Source organism: Hyperolius riggenbachi, chromosome 7 (genome assembly GCF_040937935.1).
Source record: "Hyperolius riggenbachi isolate aHypRig1 chromosome 7, aHypRig1.pri, whole genome shotgun sequence".
NCBI lineage: Eukaryota > Metazoa > Chordata > Amphibia > Anura > Hyperoliidae > Hyperolius > Hyperolius riggenbachi.
In genome coordinates, this window is record NC_090652.1 from 129,165,768 (window position 1) to 129,190,192 (window position 24,425).

At 47.3% G+C, this 24,425-nt stretch overlaps 1 pseudogene; it reads left to right on the forward strand.

Annotated features, from left to right (window-relative positions):
• Window positions 1-4,286: 4,286 nt before the first annotated feature.
• LOC137526107 (piggyBac transposable element-derived protein 4-like) lies at window positions 4,287-5,770 on the forward strand (annotated as a pseudogene).
• Window positions 5,771-24,425: the final 18,655 nt, after the last annotated feature.

The window sequence follows — 24,425 nt, forward strand, 5'->3', positions numbered from 1 at the left end:
CCCATTTTGGAAAGTAGACACTTCAAGGTATTCAGAGAGGAGCATAGTGAGTCCGTGGCAGATTTCATTTTTTTTTGTCGCAAGTTAGAAGAAATGGAAACTTTTTTTTTTGCTTTTTTTTGTCAGAAAGTGTCATTTTCCGCTAACTTGTGACAAAAAATAAAATCTTCTATGAACTCACCATGCCTCTCACTGAATACTTTGGGATGTCTTCTTTCCAAAATGGGGTCATTTGGGGGGTATTTGTACTATCCTGGAATTTTAGCCCCTCATGAAACCTGACAGGTGCGCAGAAAAGTCAGAGATGCTTGAAAATGGGAAAATTCACTTTTGGCACCATAGTTTGTAAACGCTATAACTTTTACCCAATCCAATAAATATACACTGAATGTTTTTTTTTTTTAATCAAAGACATGTAGCAGAATAACTTTCGTGCTCAAATGTATAGGAAATTTTACTTTATTTGAAAAATGTCAGCACAGCAAGTTAAAAAAGTCATTTTTTTGCCAAAATTCATGTATTTTTTGATGAATATAATAAAAACTAAAACTCGCAGCAGCAATCAAATAGCAGCAAAAGAAAGCTGTATTAGTGACAAGAAAAGGAGGTAAAATTCCTTTAGGTGGTAGGTTGTATGACCGAGCAATAAACCGTGAAAGCTGCAGTGGTCTGAATGGAGAAAAAGGCTCTGGTCCTTAAGGAGCGAAAAGACTGTGGTCCTCAAGTGGTTAATATTGCTTTTGCTGGACTGTGTGAGTGACATACCTTTTTGGACAAAAAAACAAAAATGCAATTACTGTGGCAAAATGTAACGATCGGTGTCAGCACGCAGAGAGAATCTGATTATTGGCAATCTGCAGTATCACCAAGAATACAGATATATACCCGATTATTGATGATCTGCAGAATCATCGATAATACAGATATATCACTAACCTCTGGACACCTATATAGTGTGAGTGTTTGGTGCAACAGTAACAACTTTGAGTGAGGACCACCCGAGGAGCAGGTGGTCCTTAGCAGTATGAGAAAAACCTCCCTATGGAAGTGCAGCAGCCTGAGACATCCAAGGGGCGGAGTCTCAGGCTGAATACCGAGAAGACCCGGTGACTAGTGACCCCTGGAAGATGGGCGTCACAAGCAGGTCTGGAGAATAACACAAATGATAATACAGTTCCCTAGTCTTGGGTGCGAGGTCCGTGGTCTCAGAACCCTGGAACTAGTCTGGAATATAACACAAATGATAATACAGTTCCCTAGTCTTGGGTGCGAGGTCCTTGGTCTCAGCACCCTGGAACTAGTCTGGAGTATAACACAAATGATAATACAGTTCCCTAGTCTTGGGTGCGAGGCCCATGGTCTCAGCACCCTGGAACTAGTCTGAACAATAATACAATGATAAACAAAAGTAATCTGGCTCAGTGTGAATTCCCAGGTCCTCCTGGTTCAAACACACTGTAGGATCTCACTAAGGTCTGTATGCTTCCACGTAAGTGTTCGCAACGGCAGACAACCAGCAACTGGCCAGCAAGCTGTATATATAGTTGCAGGACTCTGCCGCCCCGCCCGAGCCACTCAGCCAACCAGGAGTCCAGCAGGAATCAGCTGATCATCCTGATCAGCTGATCCATCTCCAGCTGGCATAAAGGTCCTGACTTCTGGCGGCCGCGCGCGTAGCTCTCCATCCAGGTGCACTAACAGAGCCAGCCACACCAGACACACACTGCTGCGCGCAAACCGCTGTGTGTTGGGCGCGGAAACAGCCGCCTTGTTGCCAGTACATGCGGCGGCTTTTCCGCGATCTATCATAGTATCAGACGCATACTGGTGCATACAAACCACCGCGCTGGACGCGGAGCCAGCCGCCTTGCTGTCAGTACACGCGGCGGCTTTTCCGCGTTTTCTCACACAAAATAACTGCTTTCCTTTCCAAAGCACATTACCTTGTTTTTTCCCCCCCCTCAACTGTTTTTATTGTTTGTATAGTTTGTAACTTGCCTTGGAATGATTCTAAATAAAATTTACTTTGAAAAAATGGTGAAAAAAAGATCCAACACGAAAAATAACAAAACACAATCGCTAGGGCAATAGAATGCAATTGCGATTTTGAGCATGCAGGGTTTTTTTTTTGCATTTTTTATGTTTTTACGATTTTTGTTTGCACTCACATAAATTCCATGAGCTCAAACACCGAAAAGATGCAGCAGAGACAGTTTATGCATTTGGATAAGGATCAAGTTGTACTAGTGTGAAATTGTTACATGAAAATTGTTATTGCCCTACTGCATCCCTTGGGATGGGCAAGACTTATGGGATTAAAAAACAAACAAACAAACAATTGAAACACATTTGTGTGAAAAGGCCCTGAATGCTTCAAAAATAGTTGAAAAAATATTTGAATTTGAAAAATTATCTCCAAAATGGTTTCATTCAAACCTATGCTCAGGTCTAAAGAAAAGTGATAAAAAATGATTGGAATTTCCAGATCACACATATGTATAAGCAAAATAGATATCATAATAGTTATTTCTCATAAAAAAAATATCTATTGCAACCCTTTGTAATAGGCTTGTAAATGTGTTAGCATGAAATGCTGGATGAGTGAGCACTCCCGTCACAAAAGTTGGCACCTATTTCACATTGATTGAGCTTCATGTGCTTAAGGGATTTTAGCAGGACTGAGTTTTCACGGTTGATATGTTTTTTGTCATTTGTCATAAAATCATTCCAACTTAGGTACTGTTTATGGTTTAGGCCTTAATTACTTCAAAAGAGAGGCATGATTTTATTTGATGTATTCATTTGTTAGCCAGTGTACCTGTGACTTCATAGTTTATGTTCTGCGTGTTTAATTAGCTGTTTATGCAAATTAAAAGAGAAGTTATTTTCCAAAAATAGAAAAGAAAAAAAAACTCGGAATAAGGGAAATGCAACAAATTAAAACTGATAACAGAATCCTTTTCAATCGGAATCTTTTCCAAAAAAACATTTTTTCCCAATGTACTTTGCTCAACAAGATAAGAATCTTAAAGGGGATAGAAAGCTCTGCAAGACCTGGTTGCTATCAAGCCACTGCAATATATGTGCAGTGGATTTTGCTGCAGTACGTTTTTTTGTTGGGTGTAGTCCCATAATAAATAGATGGCCACTTTTTTGTGTTTATGTAGACAGTTAACACACACCTAAAGCTAAAATTGCAGTTGGTACTTTAGTGAAAGCACACATAGGCCCATATGCAATTTGCCTTTTCTCCTGAGTTTTCTCCTAGGTGATATTTTAACACTTTTCAATAAAAATGTTTTTGTTTTTTTTTTAAACCACCAGCAAGCAAGAAAATACTAAAAATAATTTTGATAGTACTTCTTCATCAACTTGTAGGTACTTTTTCAATTGTAAAATGTTTAAAAGTTATTTTAACCCTCCTCTTGTGTTAGGGTCAGAACCGACCCATTTTCAGGTTTTGAATGTCTATAAGTATCACATAAATTTGTTTATTGCATCCAGATTTTTTTACTTTGTCAGGAACCTCTATTTAAACAATGTAATAGAAAAATAATCCTTTTCACTAAATTAGAAAATACTGTGGTGAAAATTATGACGTTTATGGTGTTAGGGTCAATTCTGACCCAGTTATGATATAGGATTATAGAACACTCAGGGCTCTTTCACATTAGGGCAGACTTTGTGCGTTAACGCAAACGGAAGTCGTTTGCGTTAACCAAGGTAAGATGAAAGTCCATAGACTTTCATTTTCCCTTTCACACTCGACGCTGCGTTTCGATGCGTTGCGGTTCCGACGCACCCGGGCACGGTTTTTCCTCCAACGCACCTGCGAGCCGGCGTTTTCCGTCGGGTTTAATTACCAGCTACCGCCGCTGATTGCGTCGCACCGCAGATACCCGACGACACGCCGCAGGCAGACAACGCGTGCAGGAGAACGGCTCCTGTTTGCGTTGTCTGAAGTGAAAGAGCCCTAATAAGTGCCAAAACTGAAATCATAAACATTCTCTCTGCTTAGTAACACTGTCAGGCACCATCCCACTGACAGCCAATCACCTCTCAGCCCTGTGTGCTGTAGTTAGGGAGGGGCCTATCTCTTTGCCTGCTTGTCTGCTTCTCTAAATAAAGTAAAGAAACATAGGACCAATACATTTCAGAGTTGCTGACTTGCAGGGTAATCATCTCCAATATGCAGCATGCAAGAGTGAAAAGATTTCACAGGAAGCCAAATACTGGATTATATCTTGGATGAAAATGAGGAAGAGGACACAGAGCAGTATAGCGATATGGATGAGCAGGTTTCTGAGGCAGAAGATGAAGTAGAGTATCAACTAGAATACACAGACACATTCGGTGAGTCTGATGAGGAGGCCACCAGTGCTGAACCTGCTGCTGTTCCTGCTGAAACATTTAAATCCAAAAGTGGTAAGATCTGTTGGAGTTCAGAACCTCCTGACTTACATGGCAGGGCAGCAGCTGCAGATGTAATCAAAATGACCCCTGGGATCACAAGGTTTGCTGTGACGAGAGTAAATGACATCAAAACATGTTTTGAACTCTTCATGCCATTGTCACTAAAAAAAGTGATCATTGCAATGACAAACCTTGAAGGAAAAAAAGTCCATGGCAACATGTGGAATGACATATATGAGGAATGCCTAGATGCTTATATTGGTGTTCTTCTTCTTGCTGGAGTGTACAGATCCTATAATGAGGCCACTGATAGTCTCTGGGACAAGTCAAGAGGCAGATATATCTTCCCAGCAACAATGTCACTTCACACCTTTCGAATGATATCAAGAGTTTTCAGATTTGACAACAGAGATACTAGAGCAAAATCTGTCAAGCTTGCTCCCATAAGGGATGTCTGGGAGAAATGGGTTCAGCTCCTTCCACTAATGTTTCACCCTGGGCCTCAGGTAAAAGTAGATGAACGTTTGATCCCTGTCCATGGAAATTGCCCCTTCCGGCAGTATATGCCCAGTAAGCTAGGCAAATACAGCATAAAAATCTGGGCAGCCTGTGATGCAAAAACAAGCTATGCATGGAACCTACAGATTTACACCGGCAAACCCGAAAGTGGCATCCCTGAGAAAAAACAAGGACAACGTGTAGTCCTTGATATGACTACTGGACTGCGGGGTCACAATATCACATGTGACAATTTTTTTACCATTTTTTACCAGCTATGACCAGCTATGACCTTCTCAGAAGGAAACTTACCATGGTAGGCACAATAAAAAAATAAACCTGAGCTGCACACTGAAAGTGAAGGACAGAGCTCCACTTTCTTCAAAATTTGCTTTTACAGACACCACCACTGTTGTTTCATATTGTCCAAAAAAAAAAAAAAAAATTGATACTTATGTCCACTTTTCACAAAGATGCAGCTGTGTCATCAAGAAGTGACAAAAAGCCCACAATGATCCTGGATTACAATAAAAACAAAGGGGGAGTGGACAACCTAGCCAAGCTAACTGATACCTATACTTGTCAGCGAATGACCAGGAGATGGCCGATGGTTGTGTTTTATAACATCCTACATGTGTCTGCATACAATGCATTTGTGTTATGGACCCACATCCACCCAGGTTGGAACACAAAAATGAATAACAAGCGGAGAATATTTCTCGAGGAGCTAGGAAGTTCCCTTGTCAAGGCACACATTGAGCAAAGGAGACGTGCGTCTCGAGATCCAATCGCTGCAGCCATGATCAGACAGATGCAGAGTTCATCAAGCACTAGAGATGGGCCGAACCTCCGATTTTAGGTTCGCGAACCCTGTTCGCGAACTGCCACGGAAGGTTCAGTTCACAGGAACTTCCGCGAACCGCAATAGACTTCAATGGGGAGGCGAACTTTGAAAACTAGAAACATTTCTGCTGGCCAGAAAAGTGATGGAAAAGATGTTTCAAGGTGTCTAACACCTGAGATCTTTCAGTGACTACAAGATGGGAATTTTTTTTTTTACAAAAATACCTTATATTTTTTGAGAAAATCATTTTAAAGTAACTCCTTCTGACCGTGGGAAAATTAAACGCCCACCGACTTTAGCAGTTAAAAGCAAAGCCCCTTTAAAAGTAAGAAACACCAAAATTGCTAGGAATGTTAAGAAGAACAGTGGGAACAAGAGGAAAAAAATCTTTTTCAAAAAGACCTTATAGTTTTTGAGAAAATCAATTTTAAAGTTTCAATTTATAAATTCTCCTTCTGACAGTGGGAAAATATACCCCGCCGACTTTAACGGTTAATAGCAAAGCCCCTTTAAAAGCTAGAAACATTAAAATGACTGGGAATGTTAAGAAAAACAGTGGGAACAAGAGGAATTTTTTTTTTCAAAAAGACCTTATAGTTTTTGAGAAAATCGATTTTAAAGTAAAAAAAGAAGAGTCGATTCATAAAAAAGAACCGATTCATTAAAAAGATCCGGCTCATTTATGAGCCGTTAGTATAGCAGAGTATGCGTCCTCGGCAGGACGTGAAGCTGCTGGCTCTTGCTGCTGTCTCTCCCCACCTGCCTGCACCTGTCAACCCCCACCTAGGCTGGCACCCAGTGCACCATGGGTGCACTGGGTGCCAGCCTAGGTGGGGGTTGACAGGTGCAGGCAGGCAGGTGGGGAGAGACAGCGAGAGCTAGCAGCTATGCATCCGAAAGGACGCACTCTCTGCTATTTTGGTGTGGGGCTTCGGAGATCTTCAATCAACTTAATAGAAGATCGCAACATAAGAGGATACTGGCGTGGGAACATTTACCGTGTATATTAGCGTGGGAAAACTTTTTTAAAGGTACAGGTAAGTGTTTATGGTTAATTTAGAATAATAAAATACTTTTCTCATGGTTGTGTTTTTATTTCATTTAACCCTTTGTGGAAATGGGTAAGGGGTACTTTGTACCCCTATACTAATTTCTCCTGGGAGGGGGGTGGGCATCTGGGGTCCCCTTCTTAAAGGGGACTCCCAGATGCCACCATGAACCCCCCCAGAGAGTCGTCGCCCCCACCTCCTCCTGGGGCACCAGAGGTGGGGAAGAGCCCCTTGTCCATGGATTGGACAAGGGCTCAGGGGGGGAGAGGGGAAGGCTTGGCCGCCCCTCCCCCCCCCCCGGAGCCCCCCCATATCATGGACCATACGGACTGCACAGCAGCGGCAATCTGTGGCGGCCATATTGAGGAGGGAATGAGAACCCGACCCGTTTGGAGGGGTCGGGGCCCGACCGGGGCCAGTATTACTGCGGGAGCCATGGGGGAATGAACGGGAGGGCGTGGATGGCGTCCTCCATGGATCTGGATTATGAAAAGGTATTTAACTTTTTTCACATTTGTGGCCTCTGAAGTCCGTTAAATATTGTTTCCTGCTATCCTTTTAACATATCCTGCAAATTTGGTGTTGCTAGGATGTAAGGGGCCTTTGCTATTAACTGCTAAAGTCGGTGGGTAATGATAACCAACCACAATTATAGGGGTGCAAAAGTGCTGAATTCTGCACAGGCTTCCATTAGGCTCCCTATTTCACTTTCCAAAATCTCAAATCTTTTCAAAGGGCAATGGCTCAGCATTACCAAATTTTGTAGCATTGTAGGGACTCTTAGGGGGATCATGACTGGTGAGTTTCGGGCCAATAGGCCAAAGAGGTCATAGCCTAGGGTCACAAAAACCTGTTTGTTTGGACAATATCAATGGTGGAAATTCTGACGAACATAAATCGCAGCCATGGCCGTTAGCAACGTCTGAATCTCACGACATGTCTTATGCAGGTAGAAGGCATATTGTTATACTTGGAATCCAAAGATGGGTTCCCTACATCTCTGCAAACCAGAGTTACAGGGGTGCAAAAGTGGTAAAATCCCCCATAGGCGGGGGCGGAGCTAGGCATGACCGTGTGAAGACGTGAGGGAGAAGAGCTCCCGGCCACATGTAGCTTTTTTATAGCCTTAACTGCAGATAAACTCCTTTTTTCCTTCCCGGAATGGTATGGCAAGTCGTTCCAGAGGTAGAGCATCCCGCAGCAAGACCCCTAGACGTGCAAGAGAGACCTTAGACCGATACTTCTCTCCTCGAGCTACCCGCAGCAAGACGTCCAAGATGGCCGACACCCCGGCCTCAGGCTCTTCCCCAGCAAGCTCCCCAGGCTCAACGGGGAAAACAAGAGCAATGGAAGAATTGTGGGCCTATCTGAGAGAGATGCCTACGAAAGCTGACATGCAGCAACAGACGGAACAGATTGTTAGCTCTACAAAGGAAGAGATCGCTACTCTGAGGGCAGACATAACAACGGTAACACAGCGGGTGAGCGGCCTGGAGACTGATGTGGCGTCGCTCAAAACTGAAATCGCAGCACTCAAGGAGAGCAAAGAAAAGTCGGAACTCCGACAGAGTCAGATGCGCTCCCAAGTGGAGGATCTCCAAAATAGAAATCGGAGGAATAATGTGAGAGTGCGTGGCCTTCCCGAAGCTACTAGGGCGGATGACCTCCCGGATACATTACAGGCAATCTTCAATGGCCTACTAAACAGGCCGGAGGGTACTACAGTAAAAATGGACAGGGCTCACCGCGCGCTACGTGCAACTCCTAAAGGATCGGATCCCCCGCGGGATGTCATATGCAGAATACAGGATTTCCCCCTTAAAGAAGCTATCATGAAAGCAGCCAGAGCAGCGGGGTCATACGATTTCGATGGCGCCACTATAACCTTTTATCAAGACTTAGCGCCCTCGACATTGGCACAGAGGAGAGCCCTGAAACCTCTACTACTCGCATTACAGGAGGCTGGAGCGGAGTATAGGTGGGGGTTTCCATTCCACCTATATGCATTATTGAACTCTAAATCAGCGATCCTCAGACACCCAAGAGATCTACCTGACTTCTTTAAAACTCTAGGCATTGCGGAAACCGCGGTGCCTGAATGGGATCCGGATTCTGTGGAATTCGCTCGTCCCCAGCGCGAACGGAGGCAGCGGAGCTCTACTGCTAGGAACACCTGAGGGAAGTATTTTCTTGACACTTCTTTATGTTGACTTTTAGCCAGCACGGAGAGTTGCCCCCCCCCCCTTCCCAGGCCCTGGTTGTCTCCCCCCTACCCCCCTCTACCCTGTATGACCCAGCCGAGTTGATGGGCGCCCCTTTGGCCCGCGGACTGAAGTACTATAAGCTGGGATGTACAACTGTCTATAATCCTTGGTCTAGTGCCTAATTTCCCCTTTGCCTTTGGACTAATAATTCCATGGAACTTCTAGTCCTGTCTCATACTTTCTATACGAACTGAATCATAGCTCATCAGGGTTATGAGACATTACACTAATGCGATGGGATTTATGTTTCCGCATGCTAACAACCTGAACTGCATGAATACATATAGGTCCCTTCAGAGCATCTTTGGGGAGTGAGCTTTGACATGCAGGGGGCAGGCTGGGGGGTGACGGGGATGAGGGGTTATGCCTCATTAGTTAGAGGAACTAGGGGGCCATGTGCGCCGGGTATGTTAGACGTAAAATGTTGTTTATATATGCTTGCTTCTCCTCTATGTGCAGTTTCTCAATATATAGCAGTTATGAAACTAATGGGCTGGAAACCAGAGAAAGATCTGGTTAGCATGTTAAGATAGGTTATGCGACATGAGCCGGGGGCTCTAGGAGACCACGGTTACATGTTCTGGTTCTTTTTCCTCTCCCTACTGGGCCAGAATGATGATTCAATCCTCCTCTCTTCGAATCTGAATGAGAGGACTGGCCTAACTGGAGTGGTGTGTCTCGAGAGACTTTGTCCTCGGGGGCTACACCAACGGATACCTTTTTTGTTACTGTCTTGTATTCTATGTTGTTCGTTTTCTACTCTTCTTTCTATTTCTCCTTTCTTTTCTTCTTACTACGGGGACTGATGCGGGATTCTGGGCTGGGGGAATAGGCCAGATTGGCTTATCACCTAAGATTGATGGCATCACTTAATGTTAGGACACTCAACGTCAGGGGGCTGAACAAACCGGAAAAGAGATCTTCGCTATTGGCCGAGATGAAAAGATCTAATGTGCATGTAGTTCTCTTGCAAGAGACCCACCTTAAAGGGACAGACCATCCTAGACTGAGTAACAAATATTTCCCTTTAGCTTATTATAGTAATGCTTCAGATTCAAAAACAAAGGGGGTAGCTATCTTGTTTTCCAAGGGGGTGCATATGACACAAATCCAGTATAGCTCAGACACTGATGGACGGTTTGTCATGGTGAAGGGCATGATTAACAACCAGATGTTTACCTTTGGTTCTTATTATGCACCTAACCTGGGTCAACACACCTTCTTGGAAAAATTCCTAAACGTATTGGATGTTTTTGCTGAGGGGTCTCTGATCCTGGGAGGGGACATGAATGTGGCACTGGAACCGCCCCTTGATACTTCCTTGGGCAGATCTGCCTTTCCACATAGACTTCTTATGAAATGCAAGCTAGCACTACGGAACAGACAGTTGGTTGATATTTGGCGGTTGCGGGATCCGACGGGCAGAGAGTACACATACCATTCTGCTGTGCACGGGAATTACTCCCGCATTGATCATATTCTTATTTCACACAATCTGATCCCACGCACTTCAAAAGCTGATATTGTTCCGGGAGCATTGTCAGACCACTCGGCTGTCTCGATATCCCTTGAGGTGCTTGAGAGTAGACGTGGCCCTTTTACATGGCGATTGAACACCTCTTTGCTAAAAGATAAAGTGGTGGAAGGGAGAGTTAAAAGAGCCTTGGCGAATTACTTTGAGACCAACACAGTGGAGGGGGTATCCCCGATGTCGATATGGGCGGCACATAAATGTGTCATAAGAGGGGTCCTGATTAAAGAGGGCAGTAGAATCAAAAGGGAAAGAAATGAAGCCATTGACAACTCGCTTAGGGAGATCAACAGACTACAATTATTACACACGAGTACGCTGCTGGACTCGGATCTCTCGGCGCTGACAGCGGAACGTGAGAAGCTTAGAGCTCTCCTGTTTTTCAAAGCTCGGTATGCTGCGTCCAGATGTCAGCGGCACTACTACGAATTTGGCAATAAGTGTGGACGTTTATTAGCGAGGGCGCTCCGTATCCAGCAGGCGGCTAACTACATTCCGCATATTAACGATACCAGTTCCAAGAAACACTACAAATCCCAATCTATAGCGCGTATATTTAAAGGGTACTATGAGAAGCTGTATAATGTGCATGCTCATTCCCAGGGCCACGGGGACCCTTCCCTGCCACAGCGTATACGGGAGTATATCCGGAGATCGGGGATGCCCTCTATACCCGAATCTGAGCTAGAGGAACTGGGGGAGCCCATATCGTCCGCTGAACTACAGTTGGCCTTCTCACAGATGCCTTCAGGCAAGGCTCCGGGCCCTGATGGCTTTGCCCTTGACTATTACAAACTATACTTACCTATACTTCAGGCCCCTTTACTTACAGCCCTTAACTCCCTTACGGATCAGGATGACCCTACGATTTTCCCGGATGATATGCTATCTTCCCATATCTCTGTGATACATAAACCCGGGAAGGACCCCTCCTCTTGTACAAATTATAGGCCCATCTCGTTGCTTAACATTGATCTTAAGGCCTATGCTAAAGTACTAGCGAATCGCTTGTCCCCGTTCATATCACAATTAGTCCACTATGATCAGGTGGGTTTTATCCCAACAAGAGAAGCCAGGGATAACACCCTGAGGGCATTGCTGGCAATACACTGGGCACGATCGAGGGCCTCACCGATGATGCTATTATCCACCGACGCTGAAAAGGCCTTTGATCGTGTCCGGTGGGAGTTTATAGAGGGTACGTTGCGTCATATAAAGCTCCCGCAGCGATTGCTGACGCATATTATGGCGTTATATAAGTCCCCAACTGCTAGAATTAAAATTAACGGAGAGCTTTCTGAACCTTTGCACATACATAATGGCACCCGACAGGGGTGTCCTCTGTCACCTTTTATTTTTGCCCTCTCTCTGGAGCCACTTCTGTGCACCATTCGAGCCAACCCTGATATAATGGGACTACAATTTCCTACCTCGCAGCATAAGGTTGCAGCTTACGCTGATGACCTTCTTTTCTTTATAACCAATCCCCATATTACAGTCCCTAACCTTATGCAAGAATTTTTGTCATATGGCAGCCTGGCGGGCCTTAAGATTAATTACGATAAATCTGAAGCATTGAGTGTGGGCCTAAGTACACCTCAGCAATCCCAACTAGTAAATAACTTTGCCTTTAAATGGGCCCCTAAGGCCATCACGTACTTAGGCACTAAAATCCCAAGTAACCCTTCGGAGCTCTTTCCCCTTAATTATACCACTTTATTAGCCAAGATCAAGACGGACCTCAAGAGATGGGATATAGAAAAATTCACCTGGTTTGGGAGGGTCAACATTATCAAGATGAATGTGCTCCCCCGGTTCCTATATGTTTTCCAGACTATCCCCATCCTGTTGCCTGCTTCTTTCCTCAAAGAGATTAGAATGTGCCTCAGAAGGTTCATATGGCGGGGCAGACCACCTAGACTTAAGCACGCCTTAACCACACAGCCTAAGAGTTTGGGTGGCATGGCTGTACCCGATATGGCATTATATCATGCGGCTGCGGCTTTGCTGCGCATAATCGATTGGCACCGACATAGCTCGTTTAAGCGATGGGTAGAGATGGAGAGAGATTTAGCTGGCTCCAAACTACTCCATTTGCCCTGGGCAGGGAAATTGGCTTCCTCTTTGGGACCATTATCTCCCCTGACGGGAGACACAATAAAGCTCTTCCATAAGTATAATAAGTCCCTCCATCTTTCCCCATGGCCTTCTCCAATGATCCCCCTGCTGGACAACCCAGGATTTCCCCTGGGAATGCATAATAAGGCCTATACACATTGGAGGGGCCCCCACTTGCTAAGGGCATATCACTTAATAGATAACAATGAATGGCGAGACATGGCAGCCTTGCGCATCCAATTGCAGAATCAGGCTCTGGACCCCTGGGCATATTTGCAATTTAAGCATTACCTCTTGAACCTGGGCCCCAGAAGCGCATATGCTAGGGGTCTCACCCAATTTGAAAAGCTATGCAGTGGTGAGGGATTCTTATCTAGGGGAATCTCACAGCTGTACTCTCTGCTTGTCGCTGATCCGGACCTGGCTGATAATTTAAAGCTTAAATGGGAACAGGCCCTGCATAAAACTTTTTCTGAAGATCAATGGCGTAAGATCCTCATTCTATCACAAAAGTCATCAATTTCTGCTAAATTACAGGAATCTGGCTATAAGCTTCTTACACAATGGTACTATACACCCGAGAAACTGCAGAGAATGTTTCCATCCTCAAACCCTCAATGTTGGCGATGCCTTACACACAGGGGTACCTTAATACATGTGTTCTGGGACTGCCCGAAGCTGATCCCCTTTTGGAATAAGGTTAAAACTATAATCTCAAAGGTAACTGGAGTGGACTCTTCGGACGACCCCTCGTACTACCTCTTACACAATACCCCGAGACGGCTTGGGAAATATAAAAAATCCCTCTCTAAGCACCTGATTAACGCGGCTAGATTGCTTATTGCCCGCCATTGGAAGTCGACTGAACCACCTCCCATTTCTGAGTGGATCAGGGAGATTCAGCACATTAAATTCATGGAAAACCTGACTCACACAATGCATATGCGCGATGAGCAGTTTAGCCGCACATGGGCCCCATGGCATGAATATGAAGAGACTGCTGAGTTCAAACAACTGCTGACTTAGTCTACTGCCTATGGGCTATGTGGTAGTTCCCCCTCTGATGTGGGTGTCATGAAAGTATAATATGTGGCACCATGGGGAGGATCCTTGTTCTCCCCATGCCTCTGCAACCTCTGTGCTTGGTAATCTACACACCAGTCCTTGATTCCTTTCCTATTTACTTCTCTTTTGTCTTTGTTCTCTTACTATGTTATTTCCTATTCTTCTCTTTTCCTTTCTTCATTTTTATATGAGCAAAAATATCACTATGTAACAGGTGGGGGTGGAGGGGGCACCCAGGTCCCACCTCAAACTAAGCTTAGTATAATTGCCACCGGTCTGAGCCATAGTTCTTAAGTTGGGACGGAGTTCGGGGAAATGTTCCCTTTGGGCCCTGAGGCTCCGTTCTTATCACCACTGTCATATCACACAGCCCGGCCATTAGCATACAGATAAAGCCTCATTATGCAAATTACTCAAGTTTAATACTCTGTTTGAGCGAATGATAGCTGAGATTTTTCCTTGGCTTGGCCAAGGATTTATGCTTGCTGTGGGTGGTTCCTGGGGGCCGGTCCTCTCCCTTATAATTAGCCTTCCTTTAGATGTTACAGATATCTCCTTGCGGCACTGGTTAGCCGTATACATTGTCTTTCTAGTTTTATGACTATCGTAATGTCTGTGACTCTTACCCAAGGATATGGTTTATAGCTATTATTGTTTCCTACTTGTTTGAACAGCTGTTAAAACAAAAATAAAGAATCTTTAAAAAAAAAAAAAAAAAAAAATCCCCCATAGGCTTTCATTGGCTCCCTATTTCACTTTCCAAAATCTCAAATCTTTTCAAAGGGCAATGGCTCAGCAGTACCAAATTTTCTAGCACTGTAGGGACTCTTAGGGGGATCATGACTGGTGAGTTTTGCCACTGCTGAGCCCAGGGCCGGCCCGCTCATGAGGCGGGGTGAAACTTTTGCCTCAGGCGGCAAACCTCTAGGGGCGGCACCCGCCCGTCCGTGGGTGCGGGGGGGGGGGCGGCCGCCGAGCCGGAGGGGTAGCGGGCAGGACGGTGGCATTGGGCCTAGCGGTGGGGAGGGGGGTCGGACCCCCCTCCCTGCCTGGGTCCCCTGATCTGCGCTCCCCTCCAGCTGTAAATAGGAAGCAGCCGCTGCCCGATAGTAAGAGGCACGGGCGGGGAGGACTCACCTTTTCTGCATTCCAGCGTGCGCTCCACTGACGTCACTTCCTGCATCGCTGTCCACTTACAATACAGCTGGAGGGGAGCGCAGATCGGGGGACCCAGGCAGGGAGGGGGGTCCGACCCCCCCTCCCCACCGCTAGGCCCAATACCCCCATCCTGCCCGCTACCCCTCCGGCTCGGCTGAGCCATTGCCCTTTGAAATGGTGTGAGATTTTGGAACGGTAAATAGGAGGCCCAATGAAAGCCTATGGGGGATTTTACCACTTTTGCACCCCTGTAACTCTGGTTTGCAGAGATGTAGGGAACCCATCTTTGGATTCCAAGTATAACAATATGCCTTCTACCTGCATGAGACATGTCGTGAGATTCAGACGTTGCTAACGGCCATGGCTGCGATTTATGTTCGTCAGAATTTCCACCATTGACTTTGCCCAAATAAACAGGTTTTTGTGACCCAAGGCTATGACCTCTTTGGCCTAGGGCCCCAGAAACTCACCAGTCATGATCCCCCTAAGTGTCCCTACAATGCTAGAAAATTTAGTACTGCTGAGCCATTACCCTTTGAAAAGATTTGAGATTTTGGAAAGTGAAATAGGGAGCCAATGAAAGCCTATGGGGGATTTTACTACTTTTGCACCCCTATAACTCTGGTTTACAGAGATGTAGGAAACCCATCTTTGGATTCCAAGTCTAACAATATGCCTTCTACCTGCATGAGACATGTCGTGAGATTCAGACATTGCTAACGGCCATGGCTGCGATTTATGTTCGTCAGAATTTCCACCATTGACATTGCCCAAATAAACAGGTTTTGTGACCCAAGGCTATGACCTCTTTGGCCTAGGGGCCCGAAACTCACCAGTCATGATCCCTCTAAGTGTCCCTACAATGCTAGAAAATTTAGTACTGCTGAGCCATTGCCCTTTGAAAATATTTGAGATTTTGGAAAGTGAAATAGGGAGCCAATGAAAGCCTATGGGGGATTTTACCACTTTTGCACCCCTGTCGGCCACTAGCCAATCAGAAAAGGCAGAGAGGAGAGGGGCGGTGCAGCGGGAATGGAGGACGCCGCAACGTCACTCGCCGGAGTCTTCTTCTATGCTGCGCATCTGCACTGTCTCTAGCCAGCGCGGCCGAAGGAGGGGAGACCAGGAAGAGCCCCAGACACCGCCGCTGGAACTGGAGGGAGGTGAGTGGCACCTACACCTAACTACTCTATACCTGGCTAACTATACTGCAGGTCCCTACACCTAACTACACTATAACTGGATAAGTATACTGAAGACACCTACACCTAACTACTCTATACCTGGCTAACTATACTGAAGGCACCTATACCTAACTACACTATACCTGGCTAACTATACTGAACCTCCCTACACCTAACTACACTATACCTGGCTAAGTATACTGAAGCCACCTACACCTAACTACTCTATACCTTGCTAACTATACTGAAGGCACCCACACCTAACTACACTATACCTGGCTAACTATACTGAAGGCCCCTACACCTAACTACACTATACCTGGTTAACTATACTGAAGGCACCCACACCTAACTACACTACACCTGGCTAACTATACTGAAGGCACCCACACCTAACTACTCTATACCTGGAAAACTATACTAAAGTCACCCACACCTAACTACACTATACCTGGCTAACTATACTGAAGGCCCCTATACCTATCTACCTATACTGAAGGCACGTATACCTAGCTACCTAAATGTTGGTAGATCTCCTGGGCTTGGCAAATTTTAAAGTAGCTCGCGAGCCAAAAAAGTGTGGGCACCCCTTCCCTAGGCTATGATCTCTTTGGCCTAGGGGCCCGAAACTCACCAGTCATGATCCCCCTAAGAGTCCCTACAATGCAAGAAAATTTGCCACTGCTGAGCCATTGCCCTTTAAAAAGATTTGAGATTTCTGAAAGTGAAATAGGGAGCCTAATGGAAGCCTATGGCAGAATTCAGCACTTTTGCACCCCTATAATTCTGGTTGGTTATCATCATCACCCGCCCACTTTAGCAGTTAATAGCAAAGGCCCCTTACATCCTAGCAACACCAAATTTGCAGGATATGTTAAAAAGATAGCGGGAAACAATATTTAACGGACTTCCTAGGCCACAAATGTGAAAAAAGTTAAATACCTTTTCATAAGCCAGATCCATGGAGGACACCATCCACGCCCTCCTGTTCATTCCCCTATGGCTCCCGCAGTAATACCGGCCCCGGTCGGGCCCCGACCCCTCCAAACGGGTCAGGTTCTCATTCCCCCCTCAATATGGCCGCCACAGATTGCCGCTGCTGTGCAGTCTGCATAGGCGCGATTGCGGCTGCGCAGCTCTAGACCCTCCTCCCGCCGCGTCATCAATATGCGTGCATACATCGGATGCATTGGGAGGAGGTCCTAGAGCTGCGCAGCCGCAATCGCGTCTATGCGGACTGCACAGCCGCAGCAATCTGTGGAGGCCATATTGAGGGGGGAATGAGTTGAGAACCTGACCCGTTCAGAGGTGTCGGGACTCGACCGGGGCCGTTATTACATATATATATGTGGTAGCCATGGGGGAATGAACGGGAGGGTGCGGATGGCGTCCTCAATGGATCTGGATTATGAAAAGGTATTTAACTTTTTTTCACATTTGTGGCCTCGGAAGTCCTTTAAAAATCTTTTTATTATTTTTAAATTATTTTTATGTGCTGTGTGTGGGAAATCTGAAAAAAAAAATGGCGTGAGGTCCCCCATCCCGAGCCTCTGTAGCCCCTTGTCCCACATGCAGGCTGGGATAGCCAGAATGCGGAGCCCCGGCCGACTGGGGCTTCGCACCCTGTGTTATACCAGCCCGCATGATCCATGGTATGGGGGGGCTCCGGGGGGGAGGGGCGGCCAAGCCTTCCCCTCCTCCCCCCCCTGAGCCCTTTTCCAATCCATGGACAAGGGGCTCTTCCCCACTAGTGTTGGGCGAACATCTAGATGTTCGGGTTCGGGCCGAACAGGCCGAACATGGCCGCGATGTTCGGGTGTTCGACCCGAACTCCGAACATAATGGAAGTCAATGGGGACCCGAACTTTTGTGGTTTGTAAAGCCTCCTTACATGCTACATACCCCAAATTTACAGGGTATGTGCACCTTGGGAGTGGGTACAAGAGGAAAAATTTTTTTAGCAAAAAGAGCTTATAGTTTTTGAGAAAATCGATTTTAAAGTTTCAAAGGGAAAACTGTCTTTTAAATGCGGGAAATGTCTGTTTTCTTTGCACAGGTAACATGCTTTTTGTCGGCATGCAGTCATAAATGTAATACATATAAGAGGTTCCAGGAAAAGGGACCGGTAATGCTAACCCAGCAGCAGCACACGTGATGGAACAGGAGGAGGGTGGCGCAGGAGGAGAAGGCCACGCTTTGAGACACAACAACCCAGGCCTTGCATGAGGACAAGAAGCGTGCGGATAGCATGCTTTGTACCACCATGCAGTCATAAATGTAATAAAGATAAGTGGTTCAATAAACAGGGACCACGCGGCAACGCTAACCCAGCAGCAGCACACGTGATGGAACAGGAGGAGGCGCAGGAGGAGAAGGCCACGCTTTGTGAGACACAACAACCCAGGCCTTGCATGAGGACAAAAAGCGTGCGGATAGCATGCTTTGTACCGCCATGTAGTCATAAATGTAATAAAGATAAGAGGTTCCATAAACAGGGACCGGCAACGGTAACCCAGCAGCAGCAGCAGCAGCACACGTGATGGAACAGGAGGAGGCGCAGGAGGAGAAGGCCACGCTTTGTGAGACACAACAACCCAGGCCTTGCATGAGGACAAAAAGCGTGCGGATAGCATGCTTTGTACCGCCATGTAGTCATAAATGTAATAAAGATAAGAGGTTCCATAAACAGGGACCGGCAACGGTAACCCAGCAGCAGCAGCAGCAGCAGCAGCACACGTGATGGAACAGGAGGAGGCGCAGGAGGAGAAGGCCACGCTTTGTGAGACACAACAACCCAGGCCTTGCATGAGGACAAAAAGCGTGCGGATAGCATGCTTTGTACCGCCATGTAGTCATAAATGTAATAAAGATAAGAGGTTCCATAAACAGGGACCGGCAACGGTAACCCAGCAGCAGCAGCAGCAGCAGCAGCACACGTGATGGAACAGGAGGAGGCGCAGGAGGAGAAGGCCACGCTTTGTGAGACACAACAACCCAGGCCTTGCATGAGGACAAAAAGCGTGCGGATATAGCAGCAATGCTTTTTGCCGCCATGCAGTCATAAATGTAATACAGATGAGAGGTTCAATAAACAGGGACCGGAAACGCTAAACCATCCCAGATGTTCATCGGTCATGTTACTTGGTTGGGGTCCAGGAGTGTTGCGTAGTCGTTTCCAATCCAGGATTGATTCATTTTAATTTGAGTCAGACGGTCTGCATTTTCTGTGGAGAGGCGGATACGCCGATCTGTGATGATGCCTCCGGCAGCACTGAAACAGCGTTCCGACATAACGCTGGCTGCCGGGCAAGCCAGCACCTCTATTGCGTACATTGCCAGTTCGTGCCAGGTGTCTAGCTTCATGCCCGGTTTCAGGTCCAGCGGTGCCAGCCACAAATCCGTCTGTTCCTTTATTCCCCTCCAAATTTCCTCCCCTGTGTGCTGCTTATCCCCAAGGCAGATCAGCTTCAGCAACGCTTGCTGACGCATGCCAACAGCTGTGCTGCACTGCTTCCACGATCCTACTGCTGCTGGTGCTGGGTTAGCATTTCCGGATGAGGTACAGCTTTGAGATGCGTTGGAGGAGAAGGAGTCAGAGAGGTAGGTGCTGCTGTTGTTATCCAGCTGTTTGCGGCGTGGGCAACACCCGCGCCGTAGCAGGTGAGGAATCGCTGCCAGGCTCCACAAGGTTCACCCAGTGCGCGGTAAGGGAGATGTATCGACCCTGGCCGAACGCACTCGTCCAGGTGTCAGTGGTGAGGTGAACCTTGCAGGCAACGGCATTCTTCAAGCTTCGGGTTATTTAGCTGACCACGTGCTCATGCAACTCAGGCACTGCAGAGCGCGCAAAGTGGTAGCGGCTGGGAACCACGTAACGTGGGATGGCCACTGACATCATGCCCTTGAAGCTGTTTGTCTCCACCACTCGATATGGCAGCATTTCGCAGGCCAGAAGCTTGGCTATGCTGGCTGGCTGTTACTGCCACGGCCCGGGGGTCATTTGCTGGCAATTTCCTCTTGTGCTCAAACATCTCAGAGACAGACAACTCAACCGTAGCGCTGCACACCGAAGGGCTGTTGGTTGTTGTGTTTGATGAACACTGGGAGACCTCAAGAGCACTAGTCCGGAAAGTGACAGTGTCAGCATCGTCTGATGTTTGTGAATGTTGTGAACCACGCAATGGCTGGGCTACTGCTGCTGCTGAGGCGGGTCTGGTGGTGAGTCTGGTGAACCCAAGGGAGGCAGTGTTGCTGGTGGTACCCTGTCCTGCCGCGTTTGCCCACAGAGTGGGATGTTTGGATAGAATGTGGCGGCTCATGCTGGTGGTGGAGAGGTTGTTAATACTTTTCCCCCTGCTCAGGCGGGTCTTGCACACCTTGCAAATCGCCATGGTAACATCCTCAGTGCAGTCTTCAAAGAAAGCCCAGACTTTAACTGGCTGAGGACTCGGACCTCGTGCGTGATGTGCTGGTGCTGCTTAACCCACTGCTGGACGCTTGAGAGGTCATCCAAGTAATTATCTGGTCCTGTTCTTTTGGATCTGTGAGGGTTGTTGTCCTGGACAACATGGGCAGTATTGAGTGGGTTTTCTTGGGTGCTCCCCTGTGGCCTGTACGTGAACCGTCAGGGGAAACACCTCTTCCCTTGCCCCTCCCTCTTTCACCGGATTTCTTCCTCATTTCACTTATCCTTAAAGTACACGCTGACTGGCAGCAGTACAGTGGCAGTACAGAAATGCTATACAGTGGTGGGTGAGCGGTGTACCACTATTGTCAGCAGTGACACAGAGCACAATGCTATACAGTGGCGGGTGAGCGGTGTACTACTGTTCCCAGCAGACACAGAGTGGAAGTAAACACAATGCTATATAGTGTGGCTGAGCCGTGTACACAGAGTGGCATTAAACACAATGCTATATAGTCTGCTATATAGTCACCCCGAACAGGGTGATGTTCTGCAGAACCCGAACAGTGGCAAACACTGTTCGCCCAACACTACTGGGAGGGAACGCAGATTTTAGTACCTAAACACACAATACAACATGTTTTCCGGGGTCGGACTCTGAGGCACATACAGATGGTCCCGATCATCATCCTCATCATACAACTCTTCTCCTGAGTCTGACCCACCCACCACCTCTGCCACCCCAACATCCCCAGACACAGACCCCTCATCGTCCTCAACATTAACTTGGGATGCTGGCCTGAGCCAGACCTCCTCCTCCACATCAGGCCCCATCATCTCCTCAATGGCAGCCCTCATTAATCGCTCTGGCGACGGACTGATGGACACAACGTTCTCCTCCGGGGAGGGCTGCTGCTGACCACTGGCTGCTGGGGTGGATGTTATAGCTTGCGTGGGGCGTTGGCTGTTGCTGTTGTTGGGAGTGCTGCTCACAGCGGAGGTCTCTGGGGAACTCATGTTGAGCTCATATAGTGGTTGACGATGAGTGGAGTATTACTGATCCCAGCAATATACACACTGACTGGCAGAGTACGCAATGCTATATAGTGTGGCTGAGCGGTGTACACAGAGTGGCAGTAAACACAATGCTATATAGTCTGGCTGAGCGAGCGGTGTACTACTGTTCCCAGCAGAATCAGAGTGGCAGTAAACAATGATATATAGTCTGGCTGAGCGGTGTACACAGAGTGTCAGTAAACAATGGTATATAGTCTGGCTGAGCGAGCGGTGTACTACTGTTCCCAGCAGAATCAGAGTGGCAGTAAACAATGGTATATAGTCTGGCTGAGCGGTGTACACAGAGTGTCAGTAAACAATGGTATATAGTCTGGCTGAGCGGTGTACACACAATGCTATATAGTCTGCTATATAGTGTCAGTAAACAATGGTATATAGTCTGGCTGAGCGAGCGGTGTACTACTGTTCCCAGCAGAATCAGAGTGGCAGTAAACAATGGTATATAGTCTGGCTGAGCGGTGTACACAGAGTGTCAGTAAACAATGGTATATAGTCTGGCTGAGCGAGCGGTGTACTACTGTTCCCAGCAGAATCAGAGTGGCAGTAAACAATGGTATATAGTCTGGCTGAGCGGTGTACACAGAGTGTCAGTAAACAATGGTATATAGTCTGGCTGAGCGGTGTACACAGAGTGTCAGTAAACAATGGTATATAGTCTGGCTGAGCGGTGTACACAGAGTGGCAGTAAACACAATGCTATATACTCTGGCTGAGCGAGCGGTGTACTACTGTTCCCAGCAGACACAGAACAGTAAACAGAATGCTATATAGTGTGGCTGAGCGAGCGGTGTACCACTATTCCCAGCAGACACAGAACAGTAAACAGAATGCTATATAGTGTGGCTGAGCGAGCGGTGTACCACTATTCCCAGCAGACACAGAACAGTGAACAGAATGCTATATAGTGTGGCTGAGCGAGCGGTGTACCACTATTCCCAGCAGACACAGAACAGTGAACAGAATGCTATATAGTGTGGCTGAGCGAGCGGTGTACCACTATTCCCAGCAGACACAGAACAGTGAACAGAATGCTATATAGTGTGGATGAGCGAGCGGTGTACCACTATTCCCAGCAGACACAGAACAGTAAACAGAATGCTATATAGTGTGGCTGAGCGAGCGGTGTACCACTATTCCCAGCAGACACAGAACAGTGAACAGAATGCTATATAGTGTGGCTGAGCGAGCGGTGTACCACTATTCCCAGCAGACACAGAACAGTGAACAGAATGCTATATAGTGTGGCTGAGCGAGCGGTGTACCACTATTCCCAGCAGACACAGAACAGTAAACAGAATGCTATATAGTGTGGCTGAGCGAGCGGTGTACCACTATTCCCAGCAGACACAGAACAGTAAACAGAATGCTATATAGTGTGGCTGAGCGAGCGGTGTACCACTATTCCAAGCAGACACAGAACAGTGAACAGAATGCTATATAGTGTGGCTGAGCGAGCGGTGTACCACTATTCCCAGCAGACACAGAGTGGCAGTAAACAGAATGCTATATAGTGTGGCTGAGCGAGGTACACAGAGTGGCAGTAAACAGAATGCTATATAGTGTGGCTGAGCAAGCGGTGTACTACTATTCCCAGCAGACACAGAGTGGCAGTAAACAGAATGCTATATAGTGTGGCTGAGCGAGGTACACAGAGTGGCAGTAAACAGAATGCTATATAGTGTGGCTGAGCAAGCGGTGTACTACTGTTCCCAGCAGTGACACAATGACAGGGGGGACCCTGGCTAGCGTGGCTGGAGCGCGAACTACCCTGCCTGCCTACCCAAAGCTAAACCCACAGACAAATGGCGGAGATATGACGTGGTTCGGGTATTTATTTACCCGAACCACGTGACAGTTCGGCCAATCAGAGCGCGTTCGGGTCCGAACCACGTGACCCGTTCGGCCAATCACAGCGCTAGCCGAACGTTCGGGGAACGTTCGGCCATGCGCTCTTAGTTCGGCCATATGGCCGAACGGTTTGGCCGAGCACCGTCAGGTGTTCGGCCGAACTCGAACATCACCCGAACAGGGTGATGTTCTGCAGAACCCGAACAGTGGCGAACACTGTTCGCCCAACACTATTCCCCACCTCCGGTGCCCCAGGAGGAGAGGGGGGGCGACGACTCCCTGGGGGGGGGTTCATGGTGGCATCTGGGAGTCCCCTTTAAGAAGGGGACTCCAGATGCCCACCCCCCCTCCCAGGAGAAATGAGTATAGGGGCACAAAGTACCCCTTACCCATTTCCACAAAGGGTTAAATGAAATAAAAACACAACCACGAGAAAAGTATTTTATTATTCTAAATTAACCATAAATACTTACCTATACCTTTAAAAAAGTTTTCCCACGCCAATATCCACGGTAAACGATCCAACGAACTGTATCCTCTTATGATGCGATCTTCAATTAAGTTGATTGAAGATCTCCGACGCTTCCCACATAGCAGAGAATGCGTCCTTTCGGACGCATAGCTGCCGGCTCCTGCTGTTTCTCCCCACCTCCTCACCTGTCACCCTCACCTAGCCTGGCACCCATGGGTGCACCGGGTGCCAGGCTAGGTGAGGGTGACAGGTGCAGGCAGGTGGGGAGAGACAGCAGCGGAGCCGGCAGCTTCACATCCTGCTCAGGACTAGTGTTGGGCGAACAGTGTTCGCCACTGTTCGGGTTCTGCAGAACATCACCCTGTTCGGGTGATGTCCGAGTTCGGCCGAACACCTGATGGTGTTCGGCCAAACTGTTCGGCCATATGGCCGAACTAAGAGCGCATGGCCGAACGTTCCCCGAACGTTCGGCTAGCACTGTGATTGGCCGAACGGGTCA